Source organism: Chelon labrosus, assembly GCF_963514085.1.
Source record: "Chelon labrosus genome assembly, chromosome: 19".
Lineage (NCBI taxonomy): Eukaryota > Metazoa > Chordata > Actinopteri > Mugiliformes > Mugilidae > Chelon > Chelon labrosus.
The window spans coordinates 10,506,731-10,516,695 of record NC_140352.1 but is presented as its reverse complement, the minus strand read 5'-3'; the positions used below and the strand labels follow the sequence as shown (position 1 = coordinate 10,516,695).

General features: G+C 42.0%; 1 long non-coding RNA gene across 2 annotated transcripts; it reads left to right on the top strand.

The window, feature by feature from the left end:
• Positions 1-5,829: 5,829 nt before the first annotated feature.
• LOC311504863 lies at positions 5,830-8,060 on the top strand. Of its 2 annotated transcripts, none has more exons than XR_014699644.1 (3): positions 5,830-6,274; positions 7,140-7,432; positions 7,542-8,060. It is a non-coding gene; the product is annotated as an uncharacterized lncRNA (long non-coding RNA). The 2 variants fall into 2 exon arrangements; XR_014699645.1 differs by having other exon boundaries at positions 6,119-6,274; positions 7,196-7,432.
• Positions 8,061-9,965: the final 1,905 nt, after the last annotated feature.

The window sequence follows — 9,965 nt, the reverse complement described above, 5'->3', positions numbered from 1 at the left end:
TAATGTGTGAAGTTATGAGTGACAAGGAGACAGTTATTTTTTTCCACCACTTATATAAAAATCTAATGAAGCAAAGTGTAATCACTATCTTATGGAAGTGACACGGAAATATCTAACTCTTAGGGTAGAGGACAAAGATGTTGAGTGTCGTCAAGGGTCGGTGAAATGTTCATTTTCTCATCTGCACGAGTCTGAAAGGACTCAAGCGGACACTTCTGTTGCATTTACATTCAGCATAACATTTGCTCATGGTGCACACACAGAGAAAACCGCAAAGAGGCGGTACGGACATATTCACTATTAACCACAACTTTATCCTTCATACTCACAGTCCTACAAGAACAGAAAGGTGGCATTAAATCCTTAGCGAGCAACTGTTTCCCAAAAGTCACGTGCTTGGGGCGGGGAGGCGCACCATTACATGCTGCTGCAGCCCAATCTGTTAACTAGCTGCTATACTTTACTACACGGATTCTGCAAACAGAAGATCACAAAGTCTCGACCAGCCATTCGGAATCATCCGCAGGAGTCTCTTTCTGTGTTTGATGTGAGGGGAGTAGCTGCAGGCCAAGACACAAAAACCACAAACTGGTCTTATGTTTACAGCCACCAGCTGCACCAAGATACAAATAAAGCTGAATCCACACACTGCTCACTATTTGACCTCTTTGAATGCTGTCACTGTATTCTCTTATGTCTTGCTCCAATGGTGGTCTCCGCTCAAAAGCCTTAGCTCCGCTCAAGGATCTATCTGTAGGTTCTTAAATTCTTAGTCCGCACTTTACCCTACAGCAGAAATTATTATTGTGTGTTCTTTTGGGGAGTGATGTGTACTTAACAAAGCTCAAATTTGAATATACACCGATCAGCCATGTCTCCCTTGTCCCTCCGAAACAGCTGTGACTGGAGAATGGACATGGGCCTTCTGAGGGTGTCCTTTGGTGTCTAGAATGCTGTTTATTGGGGGCCTTTGGGTCCTATGGGTTGAGGGAAGGGACCTCTGTGGATCAGACTTGTTCCAGTCCATCGCACAGATACTTGATCTGTTTGGGATCTAGTGAATTTGGAGGCCAGGTCAACACCTTGTGCTGTTTTTTGTGTTTTTTTCTTTTTTTTTTGAGTTGTTCCTAAACCGTTTTTGTGTGTGTGCCTGTGTCAGGCTGCATCCTGCTGCAGATGGCTGCTGCCTTCAAGGAGTGTCATTGCTATGGGGTGGGAGTGCCTGGTCTGGTCTAGGTGTGTGGTACATGTTTAAGTAACGTCCACACGAATGCCGGGTCTAAAAGTTTCCCAGCAGAACATTGAATTGTCAGAGATGATCAAGATGGTATTTACTTCCACTGTCAGTGGTTTTAATGTTGTGGCTGATCGGTGCAGGGTTTTTGTGCCCAAAACTAACCAAACCTGAGGCAGTTTATAAAATACATTTGCGTGTTTCAGTATACACTATTTTTGTTTAATTTGAGGGACTTGTCGATGAATCTACTTCTAGAAGATGAGTCTATGTTCACCTCGGAGATTAGTTATACAGCTCTTTCATACATGCAAGTGCTGTTCAACGTGATTATGAAGAAGGTTTAAGGTGGTTTCTCCATATTGGGAACAACAACAGACCAAGACACCATAAATCAGTGCAGTACATACTGTGTTCACAGAGTAATTAATTGGCTGACTGATCTGAACCTTTTCTGCATTACATTCATTTGGCAAAACCTTTTGTCTTAAGCATTTTGCAGTTCAATAGGTGTAACCACATCCCCGCCCAAGCGGGGGATGTGGTTACAGATAATAAAGGAACATCTGCTTTACAACTGTAAGCATTTACTTAGCTCTTAACACATCAAGGGTTCTGTTTACTGTAAAGTGTCCTTCAGCAACTGTTCAAGATTTAGACGGGTGGGCAAATTGCTTTACTTTACACAGCACTCAAATCTTGAAGTTTACAGCATTACCCCGATCCGAAGACAAATCATTATTGAGGTCCAGGCCCGACCCCTAACAGTCGACGCTACAAACCATCAATCAAAGATCCCTGACTCAACTCAGACTCTTTAAGTCAAGCATCCGTTTATCCTCATGAAAACATGCGCTGCACTTGTGGTTAACTAATGAGAAAAGCTGTAACTTGAGGTGGAGCCTTTCCCGTTTGAGATATGCGGCCTTGTGGGTAACCTGTGTGGGACGTAGGCCGGAGATGTGGGAAGTGAGAGAGTTTAGTGTGTAAAAAGTAACGTCTCCAGCACATAGCTGCAGCCACTGTGAAGTGCATTTCAACAGCAGTGATTAATTTAGTGTTGTCACTCATAAAGGGTCGAGGTAGGCATTCAGTGTTACAGATATATCGCATTCACTGCCCCCAAAAGACAGGAAATAAAGGCCACTTAGCGTCCTAGATCTTAAAAGGTAACACTTTAATGAGTGTCTAAAGTGTTCTAAACTAGGGTGCAAGAATTTGCATTTTATGTGGATGTTATGTGGTGGCAGAAAATATATAAAAATATAGCACAAACCTCTGATATGGCTGGTTGTTGTTGCCATATTTAAAGGTAGAAAAGGAGGAAACACATCCACTAGAAACCAGCTGTAAGGTCTTCGTCGGTTCAAGAACTACCGTCCCTACAACCTTTAGTCAACTAAGCATGACAGCAAGCATTGGCCCACATACATCTATGACACGCTGACAGAAAAGTATAGATGAAAACCAGTCACAACCCCGTAAAGTCGGCAAATTCGATTGCAGTCAGGGTTTCCTGTCATCTTGCTCACTGTACAAAGAGTGAAGGTGACAGGTGCATCATCAGCCAGAATCACGCGCTGTCAAGACGAAGCATATCCTCCCTTCATCTACTCCTTTAACGTCACAAATCAACATTTTCTCCCAGGTCTGGCTGTACTTGCACTTCCCCCAGACCCTCAAATGGCAGATTTTAGAAGTGCGAGCAATTCTGCAACAATAGGAGTGCCTGCGTCCAATAACAGCTGGCAGGGTGCATTGTGGGACTGTGGCGCCTGCATGGGCTCGTGATCAGATGAGACGGACTGCTTGTCATGTTTCTGCCAGATACGGGAAGTTATTGCCTGCTTGGGTAATAGAGCAACTGAGGAGAGAAAAGAGAAAAAAAAAATATGGAGGAAGTGAAAATGCAAATGCCATATTACGTTCTGCTGCCACCCACAGCACTGATTATATCAAGTGGTATAGACACACATAAGCTACCACGGCTCAAACTGGCTCGCTGGTTTAGCCGCTCTTTCTTTTTTCCCTTGTTAACTTTACGCTTTCTTGCCATTATGATGTCTGGCTGCAGCTAAATAGCGCTTCTCGTTTCCAATTATCTTTTGGCTCATGAGTACAATATCCCCCATATCCTGTAGGTGTTAATAAAACTTGTCACATTTGGAACATTTCTCGAGAAGCAGTTAAGAAGTGAAGTGCGCATATTCTTCCTCTAAATTACTAACATCATGAAAAAGTAATTAAAGTCTCAAATGGATTTTGAAATTTGTTAACTATATATGGAGTTTCAGCAACAAGCTCTGAGTCATGAACATCTGTGTTTCCCAGTGCCTCCTTTTTTTCCCCCCTTCTCTTCAAGGCTTCACTCGCTGTGACCGTTTATAGTCCCCAAGAAATCAAATTCATTGTTCACTGGTTTATTGTTATATGAAATGTAATATGAAATGTAACAATATGTCACCTATGTGCCAACAAACCCTATTTGTATTCTTGATGATAATTTGGTGGTTGTCCTGCGAAATTATGATGCTGATGACTCATCCTACACTATGGGGCGTGTACTAATTGTGCAGCCAATCAATGATTTCTTGGATTTTCACTCCCCTCCCCAGTGTCTTTCCTTCACCAGACAGCCTCGGCTCGATGTATGTATCCATGCATGGGTGGTTTCAGCCAGTTGGAACTGTTTGTAACAGAAATAGAAGGAAAGAAAACTCTGCTGGCCATTTCACCGAGACTTTATAACTGGGTTTTCTACCATTTGTATTTTCTGTATTATCTGCAGCAGCTACTGGAGTGTTGTCAAAGTAAGATGGAAACTATGGACCAGCTCTTTATTATATGGCATTTTCAAGTGCAACATTTGTATGCCATTGGATGGAAGTATAGGTCTGCTCTGGGGTGGAGCATATGACCTATACTACTGTCTGTAGTATAGGTCATATGCTCCACCCCCACCATGTTAGTGGATGGGACTTGGGTCAAACTAAAACTCTAAAGTACACATCAAATAATTTTTTTTTTTATCAAGGATGGTTTCAGTCATTTTAGGTAGTTAAGATAATGCTGGTGCAAACTCAATTGTCCATTTTCCTGATAAGTTTTGTTGTAGTTAGTTAGGACTACAAGTTGCCATGACAACCGGTCAGTGAAGTGGTCCCTCAGGGCTACAAAAATAAGCATTTTAAAGTTAGAAAAATTAAACTGGCATCAGTTTGGCCATTGCAAGGGAGTGGGGACGTGTAGTCCATATTTATATACAGTCTATGGTCATGCACAATGAGAGAGAATCATTCTCATCAATGACCCTCAGACAAACACATTCAAAAAGTGTTAAATTAATTTCCTGGAGACTTAACTCAACAATTAAGCACTATTCACCTTAAAACTAACGAAACTTGAAAAGTTTTACATTATGGGTACACACACACACACACACACACACCCACGCACACACACACACACACTTCTCTTTCTATTCACTAAATCAAATATATTCTTGAGATGAAATTAATGAATTAGCGAGCATTTTCCATCGCCACATTTACAGATGATGAATGGTTCAGTAAGTTTCTTAATGGAATGCAGGTCTTTCAGTGTATTTGGACTGTTTGTGCATTAATTGCGTCCTTAAATTGCTCTTCTCAATTCATCATTGTTCATCATGTACTGAAATGGGCTGTCTAATCAATTAATTAGTCTCTGTAATTATTTATTAAAACTTGATTGCATTTCCACAGCAACCCCCGAGCAGCATTATTCTGTCACACAGCTGAGGAGAAATGCAATAGTTATCAGCGGTTAAAAGACAGTATTACGGTGTGTGGAGGGGAATAATTGAAGGAATACTGCAAATAAAATGCTCAGATTTCACACACTTCAGTCATCTAGTCAAAGAAAATGGCACTTTAAAGCCAGAATAAGGGTGCTCACATTTTGATTTGTATCAATGTATGAATCGCAGAAAATAATACAGACTGAGTTATTATTTTGGTGGGTAAAGATCACACTTTCCTTCCCACTTTGATTAGCGGTGGCAACTTTAAAGGGGCAATATGTTTTGAGTTTTGGGTTTTAGTTTAAAAGTTTCAAAAGTATGTGAAGAAATAAAGGTTTTGATGCTGTATAAAAAATATCTATGTATTGTGCTGCAGATATATCTACTGAAGTTAGCATGCTAACTGGCTAGCCTTGGCCTGCCTCGTGTTGTAATGCCAATGAGCTCCTCCAGAGGGAATAATGAGTCAATGTGGCGTCCGGTCAGCCTCCAGTCGAATGTTAAAAGAAGATAATTTGATTCTAGCATCTTGTAATTCAAGTTGAAGGACAAGTAGTCAGCTTTTTCAAAGGAAAACCAGTTGGCTATGATGTGTTTTTAGCCTATCATGTACATTGCCACCAGCATCAGGGTACACAGAAGCCCGCAGATTGCTCACCTTATCCAACAGATCGGTTGCGCTGATGTCTGTGTGCCATAGAAATGAACAAAGTCGTGCAAAGTTACTAAAAAATTACTGTTTAGGTCCAGAAGGCATGCTTTACATCTTCTTGCCCCCCAGCCGTTAGTTAGCAGTTGCTAGCTTTATAAAATAATTATTTCATACATTGCTTCTGAAGTGATTTATGTATGCCTTGAGTCAGTATTTAAACACAAATATGTGCATATCATAGCACGTCATGATGCAGACAGCATCAGCTATTTAATGGAAACAACAGCGACCCCTTCTGGAAAAAGGCCCGGAATCTTCTGGGCAACTCATTTTACATATTGCACCTTTAAGCCTCTCAATAGCCTGTTTATTGTGAGTAAAATGTCCTCTTGGCAGTTCACCTCGGCCAAACCAGTCAAACCTGAAGACACACCCGCTCTGTTCATGCGAGCCGAATCAGCCATTTACACAGACGCTCTGTTGTCCATAACAGTGTGTGAGTGTCTGCAAGGCTGAAGGTGTCCGTTGACTGCACTCCTCTAAGGAAAGTCTGCTCTACAAAGAGAGGAGATTCAAACTGACAGAGAGGGGACTCAGAAAGTAAAGGGTAAGACCATTACTCTTTTTTCTCTTCTCTTAATGGCCTTCTCTCACTTCCTTTCCAAGTCGCTTTCACGGCCGAGGAGGGTGATGGAATTTCATTACTTATGATTGAAAACCAATGGAGTTTTGAAAGCAGAAGGAGATGGAAAAGGTGCATTCAAAATGCCAGTATACCCTCCAGATGCCAGCAATCTAATTTACTGTCAGTGTTAATAAATGGGAAGCTACCGGATGGCACATATAAGTTGTTATTTCAGCATCAGGGTTATCACTTAATATCTGATAATGTCTGTGGGGTGCAATTGTATCCGACAGTTAAAACAGCGGGCCTCAACTCCTGGCAGGAGGAATGATCATCATCAGCATGGAAGGATTGTTAATCTGTCAAATCAATGTGACTTCACTCAATAAAGTGTTCATAAAGGGGCTTAAGTTTAGACGGCAGCGTTAATGATTCACACTTACGGAAGATGATTCCCCTTTAATGAAACTGAACAGTTCTCTGTCGTTTGGAAAGACTAATACATGTATAGATTTATCCTCAAAAGAGACATCAACCACTAAGGGTTCAGTGGCCTGGCTGGTAAATATTGATTTTGCTGACATTATCCAACGTCATCCACATTTTAAGGAAGTGCGATGCATGAATGTTACCTGTGACAACATTCCTAAAAACGAAACACAGAGGTGATAAGAAGACACACACCCTCACAAGGGAAAGGAAAAACGGCTGAATCACAGCCTTCACGTCTTGACAAGCAAACTACAGTTTTATGACAGTGAACGCTGACTGTTGTTACAGCATCAAAAACAAAGCTGCTGTAACGCCTTAGGGTGTGGGAGTTACATTTTGGCCGTTTTCTTCACAGATCTGAACCGCCCATCCTCGAACAACTGTGACCAGCTTGACTTTTTTTTCCATCAGAACAAACAAGCATCATGGGAAAAGGTGAGAGCGAGGAGTGGGACGAGAAGCACCCGGACACGAGGCAAACTCAGCCCCGGAGACACGAGGAGGAAACGGACAGCAACCGCTCTAAGGGCGGCTGTCCCACGTGCTGCTTGAAGACCAGAGACTGCCTGATGAGCGCGGAGTGCGGCCGGGCACTGCAGATCTCCAGCGTCGTCGCCTTCTGTGGGATGTGTTTCGGACAGTTCTTCTGTGAGTCCCAGCAAAAAGTTATAACATTTACTACACATGGATGTGAAGAATTAGTTTTCCTGTTAACTGCGTTTAGATTTTCAATTTGTTCCTTTCTTTTGCACTGCAGAATCGAGCCTTGGATACCACAACCAACTATCCTGCACTATCACAATATAAAGCACCAACCAGCTTCCTGCAGGGGAGTCATACTGTACAGTTCTCTTCAAATTTAGGATGAAAAATAATCACTTTCATCAGACAAACTTCTCTTTAATCCTCATTCAACAAGTTCTTCAATGCAATTAAGCTGTTTCTGAGAAAACATGTAGAAAAAAAACAACTGGAAAGTAATTATTCATAAGGAATCAATTGCACATATGGACGAAGGGATGTAAAAATGAAGGTGACCTTTAACCTGCATGTTTTTGAAAAGGGTTTCACTCTGATGCCTGTTCCGAACAGGCTGAAGATAGTATTTCGTCTATCTAGATGTATTTTTATATTTGAGATGATTTAAGTTATAACTGTAATATGGTAATATTGTATTATTAAAAGAAAGACTGTCTGTGGAGGAAGGATGCGACCCAAACAAGATGATCAAACGGAGTAGGAAAAAACCTGAAATAAAACTTGTAACAAGGTCAAATGTGTATTCAATTCACCACCACTAATAATGTATGTACGGACGTGTCTAATTAGTTTAATTAATCTACTCGCCCCAATTCTGTGTTTTGCATTTCCCAAATCTCTGAACGGTGCAAAGTGATCTATATCAAGGTAAGTTGAGTTACTTAAATGCCCATGTGAAATATTAATCTCTAAAAAGAGAAATCTTTAGATGAATATGCAGAATCTGTAGGTAAGGGACAAGATTTAAGTACCGGAAGCCTTCTGGTTTTTGTTTGTAGACCCAAGTAGAAATGACCAAAAGCATATGAGCATGCTTTGGTTGCATGCAGATAAAGGACCCCCTTTTCTTATACCTATGGTGGCCCTACAGTGCCTACAATGCATTGACGAGTCTCCACCAACCCCCTATGTACTGTATGACAGCTTTTGCTAGCTTGGACTAGCCTCTAGCTAGGCCACCCCGCACCCACCAGAACCTAGGATCGCCACCGCATGCAAGTAAACCGCCATCATGGATTATGGAAAGAAAAACGGGCAGACCGCTGTGTCATACTGTGCTGGGAGGCAGGCTAACATGCAGTGCTTGTCATGCAAATACCTTAAACAAAGCTGTTTAGAGGTTTAAACAGTGTACCGAGTGCTATCTCTCCACTCCAAGTTCATTCTCAGTCGTAAGTTGCAAGCCAAGCAACAACAGATATCTGCTTTCTAATACCTGAGGCCCCGAAATATTGTCATATTGTAAGTCATTAGAGCCTAGCAAGTGGGTATCACTAACACTCACTGCTGATACCGCAAACTGAAAGTTGTCCAACCAGCCATGCTAGCACAGTAAATCAATGCCCATTGGAATTTTCTTTACATGATAAAAATACACTGCCTATTTTAACATGTTTGCAGGCGCCACCCCAAAATACCTTACAAAACGCTCTACAACATTTTTCTGTATTGGAAAACACAAGTCATTTTGTTCATTTAAACTGTACTTATTGTATTTTCCCTTTTTATGGGTCAGCACTGCGTTATCTGTTTGGCTCATTCCAGGAGGAGTGGCGTACTGCTGGCAAAGATAAGTTGGCGGAAAAGTGAGTGTGGAAATGTGCAAAACAAGGCATTGTGTCACTGACCTTAGCGGGAAGCTTTCTTTGCCCGTCTCACTGTGCTCTTCAGGGGCTCACGCCTGTGGCACTGACATTTCATGAAATGACTTGGAGGACAGAGCCTGATGAGGAACTCCAGAACCCCAGATAATCGCACGAGGATCAGCTCGTGCTTTCCAAGTTATGCCTCACGTGCAAACTTCAACACTGTTTGAGACAAACGGTGTTGCAGACCAGCTAGAGAAGAACAACAAATCATCTGTACCTTCCCTACGTCTGGAGCAACCGCCGAAACACTCTCTTCTCTACTCTTTTGTCAACAGAGCTCAGGGACGCAATTGAAAATATGCAAAATAAATGCTTGGAAACTTTGAGCACTTATCTTTTCTGAGAACAGTGTAGACGTCCTCTATCATCCTCTTTTGTTTCTGTAATTTTGTGTTACTCCTTTCCTTTTGTCTGTCCTTTCCCCACTGCATTTCTCTAATTCGCTCCCCTCCTCCGTTGCTGCCTCTTGTGTGCCACTGTGTCAGCGTAGGCATCACAATACAGGGGTGACATTTCAAGCAGACAGATTAGGGCCTCTCTCCAATTAATTTTGCTTTCCTTTCCCTGTTAAATACACAATCAACCAAAGGCAAAATGTCAGTGAAACAAACGAGGAGCCGCCATGTGGCTGACAATTACCGCCAAGCACCTCAGAAATGCCAATATGTTAAAGTGGGAGCAGTGTGTGAGATGAATGGGGACAAATGGCAATCTTTGAGGAGCCCTGTTGTTGCAGACTCGCTAAAACAGGCATGTCCGTGGTTACCTGCCAT